We start from the raw sequence: 15,236 nt of genomic DNA on the forward strand, positions 1-15,236 counted from the left end.
CTCCATTCTAGCTGTCTCACTACGGAACTGACTAGAATGGAGTTGCTGCAGGTAGGTTCATGGTCTGGGTATATTCTGTAGTTGCTATAGGTAGGTCCTCCTTGCAGCAACTCCATTCTAGCTGTCTCACTACGGAACTGACTAGAATGGAGTTGCTGCAGGTAGGTTCATGGTCTGGGTATATTCTGTAGTTACAATAGGTAAGTCCTCCTTGCAGCAACTCCATTCTAGCTGTCTCACTACGGAACTGACTAGAATGGAGTTGCTGCAGGTAGGTTCATGGTCTGGGTATATTCTGTAGTTGCTATAGGTAGGTCCTCCTTGCAGCAACTCCATTCTAGCTGTCTCAATACAGAACTGACTAGAATGGAGTTGCTGCAGGTAGGTTCATGGTATCGGTATATTCTCCATAGGTTATTCAGTATAGGACCTATATCTTATAAGCTCCGCCTACAGTAATATTAATAAAACACACATTTTAAAAATTTATATTTTATTGAAATAAAACCATCCGCACAATCCTCATTATCCATATTTAAAAAAAAGCCAAAACTAAACAAAAAACCACCTCCACTAGTTACCAACGTAGTCCATCAACCCCCTCCCTTCTACCAACTTACCTGTCCTGGTCTAGTATTACCTGCTTTCATGGAATAAACCAGCCGTTGTCGTCTCATGTGGTGGGGTTACTAGAGTAAAGACAGGATCACATGTGCGCCAGGTTCTATGTTGTTTAAAGAGGACCTTTCACTTCCTGGGGCACATGCGGTGTAATACACCACTAGAAAACCAACAGTGTGCTGAATTCAGCGCACTATCGGCTTTCCCTTTCTGTGCCGGTACCGTAGTTCTTCACTGTCAGAAGGGCGTTTCTAACAGACAGTCAGGTACGCCTTTCTTCACAGTAGCATCTATTGCGCTGTATTGTGAGACTGAGGGGCATTGCTTATTTCCAACGATTACTTCTATGGACGAGTACTATCAGGAGGGGAGGAAGTGTTCCTCACCACTCTCACAGTACGACTTTCGGCTTTCTAGCGGTGTATTACACTGCATGTGCCCCAGGAGGTGAAAGGTCCTCTTTAAATCTGTCATGTGACCTGAATGATGAAAAGCCAGATCGCTAAAACATCGGTTACTCATGGACACCAGTGGACTCCATTGACTTAATGGGGTCAGCCGTTTCTATAGTGAAACGGGCAGAGAGAACAATCCTCCGTGCAGGACTTTTCTCTCTGTCGATTTCTGCGGCCGATGTGAATCTAACCACAAATTTAGTCCAGTGACCTTCTTTTTTAATTAATGGAGAACCAGAATGTGAGGCCGCCTCCTACTGAAAGGATAGTACCTCAGGATAGGCCATCAGTATTAGATGTGTGGGGGCCCCTGCAGATCTCTGGTGTTGTACAAACTGTAGTGGTGAGTGTAGGTACTGCAGCGATGCGCCATTACAATCTCTGTACCGGAGATATGCAGGGGTTTTACGTGTTGGGGTTCCCCTGCAGGTCTAATATTGATGGCCTACCCTGAGAAAGTGGATAACTCCATGAGGCTGGCTCCCCACACCACTTAAACACCGTGGAAGAAACGTGGCAGAAAAAAAAAAACCAATCCCATCCCCATTTTACGGTAAAATAGATGCAGCGGATACGCTGCACTGTCATGGTTTTGGAAATTGGAGCATGCCAGTTATACCCCAGGACACACCGGCGGCGGCTTCCCTATTGGTATAGTTAAAGCAGAAAGTCCACAGAGGAAACCTGTACAAAGCGCTACAGGAAGAACCCTGATGTGTTGCTGTTTTTCCAACAGTGTTTTTTTTTTTGCTACAGGTGCTACGTGGGGCCTTAACCACAGTCATGTCAAGCTTGTGATGAACCCCTTCTTGGGTAATCAGCAATTCAATCACTTAGATGGAATCACTGACTGCAGGAGGTTGGGGGAGTCAGTGGTGAATACAGCTCACCAGGCACACTTGGTGGTCTTCGGGGGGCACGTTGTATTAATGAATATATGGGGGGGAGAACACAGGCAGCCTGCTATACAAATAAAGCAGGGGTCGGCAACCTTCAGCACACCAGCTGTTGTAAAACTACAACTCCCAGCATGTATACTTGCTCTGCTGTTCTTGGAACTCCCATGGAAGTGAATGGAGCATGTTGGGAGTTGTAGTTTCACAGCAGCTGGAGAGCCGAAGGTTGCTGACCCCTGAAATAAAGTATAGCTGCCCTAATCTTCCTTAGGGTTGCACCTGCTGTACAGGGAGAGTAAAGTGACCATGACATTTGTTAGAATTGCTAACTCATGCACTAGAAAGAGTTAATTGCAGTCATAACCTGACCACGACTAACCCCAAGTGCAAGAGTCACAGTCAAGGGTTTACACTCAGTTATGACACACAGAAAAGTAATGTCTTAAGATTTGCCCCCATCTAGTGAAGGGACTCTTTCTGCTCTAAAGGAGTCCCTGCATTGTGAGTAACCTCTTTATACAGCAATGACCATCAGTTTGGTGCTAGTGATCACTGCAGGGTTGGAGAGTGAGCAGTGCAGAATATTTATACCTACAGCTCACACAGGAGGCAGCCCCCAGGTCCTGGATCTCCCCTATCATACAGATGGCAGCCCCCCTTGCCCCTCTCAGGCTACAGATGGCAGTCCCCCTCAGTATACAGCAGGAGCACCCTAACACATAGGTGGCAACATCCAAGGTGCCGGACCCCTCCAACACACAGGCAGCATCCCCAAACACACACAGGTGGTAACATCTCAGGGCCCAAGAACAACCCCCACCCACATACAAACAGCACTGCAGGAATCCCCCATTTACATGAAGGCAGCACCCAAATGACCTAAACACAACAAAGCAGTACCCTGGAACCTCCGCCACATGCCCACAGGTGGAAGTACCCAAGGGGCCATCACCAAAACCACCTCACACACACACAGGTAGCATCCCAGGGGCCTCCAAACAAGGACACAGGTCGCAGCACCCTGGGACAGAACTCCCTCTCACATACAAGCAGTACCCCAGGACCCCAACACACAAATTCAATACCCCTGGGAACCCACACAAACGCATGCAGCAGGCCCCCCTGGGGACCCTCCCCACCATTACATGCAAGCAGCACCCCAGGGATGTTTGCTCATCCATTAGATGTCAGCAGCACCCCAAGGACATCGCCCCCCTGTAGATGCCCAAGCACACCAAGGATGCATGCCAACATAATTAGATGTCGATGGCACCCCAGGGTCTCTGCCCCTTTTAGTTGCCAGAAGTACGCCAGGGACACCTTGCCCCTATCCATGCCAACAGCATACACCATAGATGCTAATAGCACCCCAAGGACCTCCCCCTTTATGTCAGAAGCACCTCGAGGACCTCTACCTTTCTTCAGATGCCAGCATCCCAAAGACCCCTGCCCACTTAGATGCTAGCAGCATCCAAGGGACTCATGCACTCCTTCAGATGCCAACTGCACCCCCCCCCCCCTTCGAAGCACACCAAAGATCCCTGTCCTTCTCTTTTAGTTGCCAGCAGCACCCCATAGGCCCCTGCCCCTTCTTAGATGCCAGTAGTACCCCAAAGACCCTTCCCCAGATGCCAGCAGTATCCCAAAGACCCAGTGCCCCCCATTAGATACCAGCAGTACTTCAAAGACCCACTGCCAGGGGTGTAACGATCGTGACCTGGCCCGGTGAGACACGGGGCCAGTAGCCAGCTAGAGATAGTCGGGGTCCAGTACCACTATGTGACAGCAGCAGGGGAAAGCCTGGTTCCCCGACCACTATATATATTGTAAATGAAAAGGGGCACCGGCATATTGCCAGGCCCTTTTTCAATAGACACTGGCCCAGGAGAGGTGACTTAAAATAAATAGATATACTCACCTCTCTGCGTCCTCTCCGGCGTCTTCCATCATGTGATTGAGGCCTGAGATTAGGCCCCAGCAGTCAGATGGAGCGCAGCGGCGTAATGATGTCAGTGACCCCTCATGTGACTGCTGAGGACCAATCACAGGACTCAACAGAGACATCAGGAAGATGCTGAAGACAGCCGGAGCCAGGATACCCAGGAAAGGCGAGGCGAGTATTAGGGTTTGTTATTTTTATTCACCTACCCTGGGCCTCCGATTATTATACTCTGGGGTCTGAGGAGACCACAGTGTAGAATAATATCACTGGAGGGGGCTGTTGGGAGCATATAATACTGGGGGGGGGAGGCATTGCTGGAGATATAATGTGTGTGTTGGGGGGGGGGCACTGCTTGACATGTAATATTGTATATGGGGGGGGGGGGGCTGCTGGGTATGTAATACTGAATGGGGGACACTGCTGGGCATGTAATACTGTGCACGCCACTGCCTCCCCTCTTAGATGCAGCAGTACCCCCAAAGATCTCCTGTGCCCCCTTAAATGCCAGAAACACCTAAAGGACCCCGTCTCCCTCTATGCCAACGACTCCTATACCACCCTAAACATCAATCCAATCCACCAGACCCTCCGGGATACAGTCCCATAAAAAACTCGCTCCCCTCAGCCTAATCCAACGTGCAGTCCCAAGTAACTACATCACTCTCTCTCCTCAGCCTCATCCAATGTGCAGTCCCATGTAATTATATCACTCTCTCTCTTCAGCCTCATCCAATGTGCAGTCCAATGTAACTACATCAATCTCTTCCCTCAGCCTCATGGAACATGCTGTCCCATGTAACTACATCACTCTCTCTCCTCAGCCTCATCTAATGTGCAGTCCCATGTAACTACATCACTCTCTCCCCTCAGCCTCATCCAACATGCAGTCCCATGTAACTACATCACTCTCTCTCCTCAGCCTCATCTAATGTGCAGTCCCATGTAACTACATCACTCTCTCCCCTCAGCCTCATCCAACATGTCGTCTCATGTAAAACAAACCTGTCTCTTCTCTTCCATCCTCCATTACCACAAGACAATCCTCTCTGCTTTCTGTTCTCCAGCTTCATGAGCTCGGCTCCGGCTTCCTCTATACAACACAGAGCAGTGATGGCCGAAACTCTGCCCTCCTCTGAGAGGCCACGCCCCTTCCTGTGACATCATACCTACCAGGAGCAACTCCACTCTAGTCACGACCCTGTGAGCATATAATACTGTGGGGGGTGTCACTGGTGAGCACATAATTCTGTTTTGGGGGCCACTGTGGTGCACATAATAATGTTTGGGGGTCACTATGGAGTACCTAATTCTGTTTAGGGGCCTCTGTGGTGCACATAATACTGTTTGGGGGCCTCTGTGGTGCACATCATACTGTATGGGGGTCACTATGGAGCACGTAATACTGTTTGGGGGCCACTGTGGTGCACATCATACTGTTTGGGGGCCCCTGTGGAGCACGTTATGCTGTCCCAGTATTGCTTACATGTGGGGCGTTGCGCTGCTTTCTCACCGTATTCTTGATAGCTGCAGTTGTGGGTTCTAAAGCTGTATCTCTTTCAGGTATCTGAGATATTGCTTTAGCGCCCATAACCGCCACTATCAAGAATTCACTCTAGTTAAGGGGATAGGGGACCACGGACAAAAGTTTGTACCCAGGCCCACAAAACATTAGTTACACCAATGGCGCTGCTCTGGGTCCAGGCACCGCCATTAATATACCTTATTTTTAACTAGATCGACTGTGCTGATACACAGACGTCCTGCACTTGGATGTAAAGTGGCCACCTCCGTTCATCAGGATCGCAGGTAGGTGAGTATAACTCTTTTTTTTTTTTTAAAGCTTAGTTTTGGGTATTTTAATAGTACAAGGGGTTGTTTGGAGTGGGAAATTATAATTATAAGGAGGGGGCATTATGAACATAAGGGGGGTCATTTTTATAGGCGTTATTAGGGGACATTACGAATACAAGGGGAGGCTATATTAGGAGGCATTATGAACATAAGGGGGTAGTCATTGATATTAGGGGTGCAGTATTTATGTCAGGGGGAATTAGGGGCATACTATGAGGGGGCAATTAATTTAATGAAAGTGGCACTTGGGCTTTATTAAGACTAAGGCCTCACGTTGCAAACTGCAACAAAATAGCGCTGCAGAAAAAACCGCAGCAGCAACGCATTGTGTTTTTTTTCCCGCAGCGCTTTTCATTTTCTGCTTCCATTACACCTATAGGGAAACCATCAGTGTTTTCGTAGGTATAAGTGATATTCCAGCGATTTCCAAAACCCCAACGGTTTTGGAAATCGCAGCATGTTCACTGCACATAATTTTCCACAACGTGTGGATGGGATTTGCTAGAATCCCATTCACATTGCAGGAACTGTCGGCTTTTCCCGTGGTGTTTTCGCCATATGAAGCCCCATCCACACTTTGCGGTAAAATAAGATACATGCTGTAATTTCCAAAGCAGTCTTGGTTTTAGAGTTAGACATTGCAGCATGCCTATGGAAATTCTGGCGGTTTCAATATAATTGAAGCAGAAAATAGAGAGGAAAGCTCTGCAAACTTTCTGTGCAAAGGGCTGCGGCAAGAAACGTGATGCGTCATGGACGCGGTTTTTCCCGCAGCGCTTTTTTGCTGCAGGACACCACGTGGGGCCTTGTACTGGAAAACTCCTTAAGCCTATTTATATTGATGATCTATCCTCAGAATAAATCATCAATAAGAGATAAGTGACCCCCTGATCAGTTGTATGAAGGGGCCATGGTGCCTGTTTATATCACACGCTGTCTGTTTATAGTGACCGTGTGGTGCAATTACAGCCTTGTCACATAGACGCTTATAGGACGAGGCTGTAGTTACATGACATGGCCACTGTGAGATGTACGATACTGTGTAAACAGAGAAGGGGTCACGGCGCTTGCACAGATGTCACGATTCACTCAAACAGCTGATTCATCCCTCATTATTACACCTCAGCCACGGAGGTGTAAAAAAAAAACAAAAAAACACACACTCGCCTGTCCCCAGCACCCTGTTGTCCTCCGCCTCTGTCTGTTCGGTCTGATGGCAACACCTCATTTCTGGAAATTCTGTACCCAATTCCTCTTAGCGGTCACATGATGTGCAGGACTCCAAGCAAGAAGGTGCCAGCACGAGACTGAATGGACACTGGCCGAGGACAACGGGTTGCTGAGGACAGGTGAGTATGCTCTTTTATTTTAAACCTCCAGCCCGGCACATGAGTTGCTCCAATTCCTGGACAATATCTTTAAAGGATTTATCCATGTTTCTAATATTTATGGCCTGTCCTCAGGATAAGCCATCAATATTACATCTGTGGGAATCTGACAGCCAGGACCTCTGCAGATGAGCTTTTTCATTACAGTGCGGCTACAGGTAATGGTGACAATTCTAGGAGCCACGCTGCTCTCTTGCCATACAGGATGTAGCAGTGGGTTTAGGTAGTGCAGTGGTACACATCGTATGGCAGGCGAGCAGCCGGCTCCTGATATTACCTTTAGCCATCCTGTCTCTGTACAACTCATCTACAGGGGTCCTGGCGGTGGGCCCCTAAAAACAATTCCACTGGTGGGCCCTAAACACCCCAGTCCGACCCTGTGCAGGGTGGATGTGGGGTACACAATTCACTGTGGCGGAGAGATGGGTGCATGGCAAAGTGAATGGGAAGTTTTCGGCAGTCTGCCGTAACGCCGGTGTGTACGGCTGTGATACACGCCCGGCGTTACTCCGTGTGAGTGAGCCCTAACAAAGCACTGTATCGCACTGACAGTCTGACGCCACACTCTATCACTCCAACACGAGAATGAGACGAAGATGGCCGACACTGTTCTTATGAATTGGGAGATCACCTGTTTTCGGCAGCCAATGGGTTTTTTTACATTTTTTTCACTGCCTCCGTTGTCGTAGTTCCTGTCCTACCTGCCCTGCACAGTTATTGGTGCAAAAAACGCGCCAGGGAAGGTGGGAGGGGATACGAATTTTTACTGCGTATGCGGCCTTGTATTTGATTGGGAACTAATACATCGAACGCCAAGATATTCGATCGAATACCTATTCGATCGAACGGCGTCCGCTCATCTCTAGATATTACCAGAAAAGAGTGGCTTCACTCACAAAACTGCTGCCGATGTTACAAGCCGTGCGGCTTCTGGGTAATACAGCGGTTATCTACTATATATAAACAGTATACAGGACTCATATTATAAGCCTACATTCACACTACACTGAATAATGGTCATGTCATCACATGGCAGCCTTACATTCAATGAGGCTATTCACATAGCCGGGTCACGGACCGTCAAACAATGCAACATGTTCTCTTTCTCCACAGATCTCTTCATACACTGACTCTATACTATCTTATACCATCTGAAACCTTCTAAGTACAGTATATGATACATGGATACAGTGTGAGACGGCTAAATACTATCACTGGAAGGACCTCACCGGTATGAAACCTTGTAAGCATAGGAAAGATGGAAAAGATCCTTACGGAGTATAGTAAATTGCCAGGTCAGTGTGAGACGGCTAAATACTATCACTGGTAGGATGAAACCTTGTATGTATAGGAAACATGGAAAAGGAAAACTCCCTCACACTTTTTGCTGAAAAATATTTTTACCGCTTTTATTGTTGATTTCCAAACAATTGTTGGAATAATAATAATAAGACACATATTATCTTTATCTTATAATTCTTATGATCTAATCTTGTCCCTTTATTGTGAGATTTACAAACATTACTGAAGCCGGAGCCCAGCTATTATAAAGGTCCTTACAGAGAGCGGGGTTTAGCCAATTCACTGTGAGGGTGCGTTCACACGATGTAACGTGGAGTGCAATCTGGCACGTATACACGTGTGAGCAGATTGTGCTCTGAAAAAGATCCCATTCATTTCAATGGGAGTTAGGAACGTATACGCCGTGTTATAGGGGGCAAAAATGGTCCCTACAAATGATGGGAAATAGACGGCTCACATAGAGTTGGCTAAATACTATCACTGGTGAGGACCTGGTCCCTCTGGAGTACGGGATTTAGCCAATTCACTGTGAGCTGGCTAAATACTATCTCGGTTAAGGACCCGACCACCAGGCGGGAAAAAGGTCCTTACCAGTAAGGGGAAATAGACAACTCACACTGAGCCGGCTAAATACTAGACCTGGTAAGGACCAGGTCCCTACAGCGTCTACAGGGGCGTAACTACCATAGAGGCAGCTGCCACAGGGCCTGGGCCATTAGGGGGCCCGGTGACAGCCGCTACCGCTGCATTTTTCTTTTTTTCTTTATAGGCTGTTAGGGACCCTATTCACTTGCCGATTCTGGCTGGGCTGGGATCGGTAAGTGACACTGCGGGCCCCACAAATACCATCATTATACTCGGGGGTCTTTGCAGACCCCCGAGTATAATGATCAGCGGACCGGGAGAGGTAATAAACATAAAAAACACTGTTACTTACCTCTCCACGATCCTGCCAGGCCTCCTTTCTGACGTCTCTGACGTCACATGAACCCGGCCTGCGTCCCGGGTCATGTGATGTCTGACGTCATTTCAGAAGAACGGCAGCGGAGAAGACAGCGTAGGAGCCGGGGACAGGTAAGAAACAGTAGTTTTTTATGTTTTTATTCCCCTGGGTCTCCGATTATTATACTCTGGGGTCTTTTCAGACCCCAGAGTATAATAATTGTTTATGGGTGTCCACTACTGTGTGCAGGGGCCACTAAGGGACATAATTCTGTGTGCAGGGGGCAGTAAGGGACATAATAGAGTGCGGAGGAGGGGGCCGGTCGAGGTCTTCGACGTCGGTGTCGTTTGGGGGGGGGCATGTCAAAAGTTCGCCACGGAGCCCCGCCATTCCTAGTTACGCCACTGGGCGTCTAGTATTTAGTCACAACCGTTCAGGCTGTGTGTGAGCGTGATAGAGGGGTTCAGGTTGTGTGAGGTGGGAGAGGTGCAGGATGTGTGACAAATGGGTCAGTCTCATGAAGGGAACACTTAAATAACATATGGGGGGGGGATTTATTGTTTTACATGGGGCTTATGTCTCTGCTGTCACATCAAATTCCGGAATGTCCTTTTTTTTTTTCCTTTTGACTAAACATAAACCTCAAAACAATGTTTAACTAGGTTTTTGTTTGTTTCTAGGTTTATGTGAGATCTCAATGGTGTGAAGACTCCACTACAAGATCATTAGGTGCCAGTGCTCTAGACCAAGCGATGTGCCCCCTAGTGATCAAATGTCTCAACCGGACTCCTCCAAATAGGCAACACTTATTTTATAAACCTTTATAAGGCTTTGTTTGGAGCCTTCAGTAAAAGTTATTTGATGGTCCCCTCAGTGCCCCCACACTCAGGAGAATGTCCCCTTCACTGCCCACATGTAATATAATGGCCCCACAGCGAGCAGCATGTTATATAATGGCCCTTACTCTGCCTCTACATGTATGCAGCCTGCAGTAGAAGTGCCAATATTTTGTAATGCATTACATTAGGGATAAGGCCCCCTGGGTGGTATACCTGGGTCTGCAAAAAAAAATGCCCTATGCACCCCCATACACGGAATTAGAAAAAAAGTTATGGGTGTCATAATATTGGCACAGTTTTGGGTTTTTGTTACGGGGTTAAAATGTAAATAAAACCATATAAATTTGTTTTCCCTGGAATTGTACCAAAACATAGAATACAGGTGACATGTCATTTTTGGCTACAGAGTAAATGCCATTAAAACAACAATAGCCTCCCATGCCTGCGTTGTAGAGGTGGCTTTCCGACTGCAGAGCAAAGAGCAACGGCTGGACTATTGCGTACTGCGGCAGAGTCAGAAAAGAGGGAGGAGCTGTCTTACTGGAGGAAGTCTGGAAGTAAGAGAGAGGCAAGTATGATGGGGCGGGGGCGGTGGGCTTATTATGCTTGGTTCACACATCAGTATGCCATCCGTCCGTTTGAATTCAGTTTGAGACTTAAAACGGATTGATGCACATACTGATTGCATACTGATGTGTGAACCAAGCCTTAGTTGAGAAGGTCTAGTAGTGGTCAGGATAGCTAGAGAGACGGAGGGGGAGGTAGTGCAAGTCAGCGTACACGTACCATGATGCATTAGCTAAGGCTGCTTCACATCTGTGTTCGATATTCCATTTGGAGAGTCCGCTTGGAGATGCCCTCTGAACGGAATATTGAACGCATTAAAAAGCGATGAGCAATGAAACCACACGGACCCACAGGCTATAATGGGGTCTGTGTATTTTCCGCACGAATCATGCAGAGAGAAAAGTGCTGCTTTCCCCCAATGGAAATATTGCAGGTGTTAATCCACCTATTGCTAGTAACAACGAATCCCAGTGCAGTGTAGGCACGACCCCTCAGGATCTGACACTAGCTGTTACCCCGGCCCCATCAGATGTCCATTATTAAGTATATACTATATAATCTTTTAACATGATGTGGTCTAGAATTCCGTTCCCCCACCTCTCCCCTTCCTATTCCCATTCCTTGCTTATTTGGGTCTTCCCCTCCTCCTTGGTCTTTCTTTTGTAAGGTTTTACATTTTTTTACCTTAAATTATTATCTTTTTGATACTAAATATGAAATTAAAAATCAATTTTTAACTAAAAATATTCATTGTCCTGTTTTCATTTTCGTTTTCTCTGTGGTCTATAAAAAACTTTCATCAAACAGGTTTTCTAGGCTGATGGCCCCCCCTCCCCCTTAGGATAGGGTCACCAATATTGGATCAGTGGGACTCAGCACTTTCAGCCAGTCTCCAGTGCTAGAACCTAGAAGGCTCTGTAGACTGTATGTTGGCGGTGGTTAATACTACAGCTCTGTTCACTGTATATAAGCGGGGTAGAATACTACAGCTCTGTTCACTGTATATAGGTGGTGGTTAATACTACAGCTCTGTTCACTGTATATAGGCCGTGGTTAATACTGCAGCTCTGTTCACTGTATATAGGTGGGAGTGAATACTGCAGCTCTGTTCACTGTATATAGGCGGGGGTGAATACTGCAGCTGTGTTCCTAGTTATTGGGGGCAGGGCTGTAGTGCTCCGGCACCACCGCTATACCAGGGACACAGATGTCGGCTTCCAGCACCAGAGACAACAAGCTATTCCCTCTAGGAATAAAAAGTAGATCACTGGGGATCTGTCCTTTGGGACCCCCACTGATCACATGTCCTGTTTCTGCCCTATATGATCCACAATGTGCGCTGCTGATTCGTTCATTTCTTTGAGACAGCCAGAGATAATTCTGATCTCTATTTCTTTTCAGCAGTCCCATAGGGATGAATGGCGCAGTAGTACAAATGTAGGACCCTTGTTTTGATGATGGTGGGGGGTCCTAGTGGTCAGGATAGATTAGTGTCAGAGCTGTGGGGAATGGCCGCTGTAATAGGTACTAAGCTTAAAATAAAACCCTGTAAATAGGATTATGCCATGAAAAGTATTTATCTGTCCACAGGATAGGCGACAAATATCTGATCGGTGTGGGTCTGACAGCTGCGTCCCCCACCGGTCCCGAGGGGACATGGGCGTGGAAGTGGATACCCAGCGGGATGTCCACTCCAAAGTCCAGGTACTGGAGAGGGGCTGCCAGCAGTGCCCCTCGCCAGCACCATGGTACGTGGGCGAGCACGTGGACGTGGATATCAAGCTGGGTATCCACTCCAGAATCCATGTACTGGAAAGAGGCTGTCAGCAGTGCCCCTCGCCAGCACCAGGGGACGTGGATACCCAGCTGTATATCCAGTCCAGAGTCCAGGTACTGGAGAGAGGCTGCCAGCAACCAATTTACTCTTCCACATCCTTCTCATCCTCCTCCTCCTCCTCCTCCTCCTACAACCACAGCCCCTACTACTGAATATAGTAATATTTTCTGTTTTGTTTTTAATTAAAAAAACATTTTTCATGCATACCCCCACAGGAGCGTGCAAAATCTTTTAGGGCTCCCCTCCAAGGGCCTGCAAAACAATTTTTTAGGGCTCCCCCAAAGAGCCTGCAAATTAATGTTTTAGGGCTCACCCTAAGGGCCTGAAATCTAATTTTTTAGAGGTCGCCCCAAGGGTCAAAAAATGAAAAACTGCTGCTGCATGGCTCTAGTCACCCCAAGGGCCAAAAAATTAAAAACGAGAACCATGCAGCAGCAGTCACCCCAAGGACCAAAAGCACTGTATTTTAAAGGCTCTACTCATTCCAAGGGCCAAAAGCACTGTATTTTAAAGGCTCCACTCACTCCAACAGCCAAAAGCACTGTATTTTAAAGGCTCTACTCATTCCAAGGGCCAAAAGCACTGTATTTTAAAGGCTCTGCTCACGCCAACAGCCAAAAACACTGAATTTTAATGGCTCCACTCACTCCAAGGGCCAAAAGCACTGCTTTGTAAAGGCTCTACTCACGACAAGGGCCAAAAGCATTGTATTATAAAGGCTCCACTCATTCCAACAGCCAAAAGCACTGTATTTTAAAAGCTCTACTCACTCCAACAGCCGAATGCACTGTATTTTAAAGGCTCTACTCAAACAGCAAAAAGCACTGTATTTTTAAGGATCTACCGACTCCAACAGCCAAAAACACTGCTTTTGCAAGGCTCTACTCACTCTCAGTGCCAAAAACACTGCTTTTTAAAGGCTCACTCACTCCAACAGCCAAAAGCACTGTATTTTAAAGGCTCTGCTCACGCCAATGGCCAAAAGCACTGTATTATAAAGGCTCTACTCACTCCAACAGCCAAAACCACTGTACTTAAAAGGCTCTACTCACTCCAACAACCAAAAGCACTGTATTTTAAAGGCTCCACTCACTCCAAGGGCCAAAAGCACTGCATTTTAATGGCTCCACTCGCTCCAACAGCCAAAAGCACTGCATTTTAAAGGCTCCACTCACTCCAACAGCACTGCATTTTAAAGGCTCTACTCACTCCAACAGCCAAATGCACTGTATTTTAAAGGCTCTACTCAAAAAGCACTGTATTTTTAAGGATCTACCGACTCCAACAGCCAAAAACACTGCTTTTGCAAGGCTCTACTCACTCTCAGTGCCAAAAACACTGCTTTTTAAAGGCTCACTCACTCCAACAGCCAAAAGCACTGAAGTTTAATGGCTCCACTCAATCCAACAGCCTAAAGCACTCTATTTTAAAGGCTCTACTCACTCAAACAGCAAAAAGCACTGCATTTGAAAGGCTCCACTCACTCCAACAACCCAAAGCACTGTATTTTAAAGGCTCCACTCACTCCAAGGGCCAAAATCACTGCTTTTTAAAAGCTCTACTCAAGCCAAGGGCCAAAAGCACTGTATTTTAAAGGGTCTACTCACTCCAACAGCCAAAAGCACTGCATTTTTAAGGCTCTGCTCACGCCAATGGCCAAAAGCACTGTATTATAAAGGCTCCACTCACTCCAACAACCAAAAGCACTGTATTTTAAAGGCTCCACTCACTCCAAGGGCCAAAAGTACTGCATTTTAATGGCTCCACTCACTCCAACAGCCAAAAGCACTGCATTTTAAAGGCTCCACTCACTCCAACAGCCAAAAGCACTGTATTTTAAAGGCTCTACTCACTCAAACAGCACTGTATTTTAAGGATCTACCTACTCCAATAGCCAAAATCACTGCTTTTGCAAGGCTCTACTCACTCCAACACCCAGAAGCTCTGCATTCTAAAGGCTCTACTCACTCAAACAGCCAAAAGCACTGAAGTTTAAAGGCTCTACTCACTCCAACAGCCAAAACCACTGTACTTTAAAGGCTCCACTCACTCCAACAACCAAAAGCACTGTATTTTAAAGGCTCCACTCACTCCAACAGCCGAAAGCACTGTATTTTAAAGGCTCTACTCACTACAACAGCCAAAAGCACTGAAGTTTAAAGGCTCTACTCACTCCAACAGCCAAAAGCACTGTATTTTAAAGGCTCCACTCACTCCAACAACCAAAAGCACTGTATTTTAAAGGCTCCACTCACTCCAACAGCCGAAAGCACTGTATTTTAAAGGCTCTACTCACTCAAACAGCAAAAAGCACTGCTTTTTAAAGGCTCACTCACTCCAACACCCAGAAGCACTGCATTCTAAAGGCTCTACTCACTCCAACAGCCAAAAGCACTGAAGTTTAAAGGCTCTACTCACTCCAAGGGCCAAAAGCACTGTATTTTAAAGGCTCTACTCACTCCAACAGCCAAAAGCACTGAATTTTAATGGCTCTTCTCACTCCAACAGCCAAAAGCACTGCATTTTAAAGGCTCTTCTCACTCCAACAGCCAAAAGCACTGAATTTTAATGGCTCTTCTCACTCCAACAGCCAAA

The 15,236-nt window shown here is 46.9% G+C and overlaps 1 long non-coding RNA gene across 1 annotated transcript; it reads left to right on the plus strand.

Moving 5' to 3' along the window:
- The first annotated feature begins 1,830 nt into the window (after nt 1-1,830).
- LOC142201393 (uncharacterized) lies at nt 1,831-10,414 on the plus strand. The gene is made up of 3 exons (XR_012715513.1): nt 1,831-1,889; nt 4,979-5,114; nt 10,079-10,414. It is a non-coding gene; the product is annotated as an uncharacterized LOC142201393 (long non-coding RNA).
- The last annotated feature ends 4,822 nt before the right edge of the window (nt 10,415-15,236 follow it).

The sequence above is a fragment of the Leptodactylus fuscus genome, chromosome 4 (assembly GCF_031893055.1).
Source record: "Leptodactylus fuscus isolate aLepFus1 chromosome 4, aLepFus1.hap2, whole genome shotgun sequence".
Taxonomy (NCBI): Eukaryota; Metazoa; Chordata; class Amphibia; order Anura; family Leptodactylidae; genus Leptodactylus; species Leptodactylus fuscus.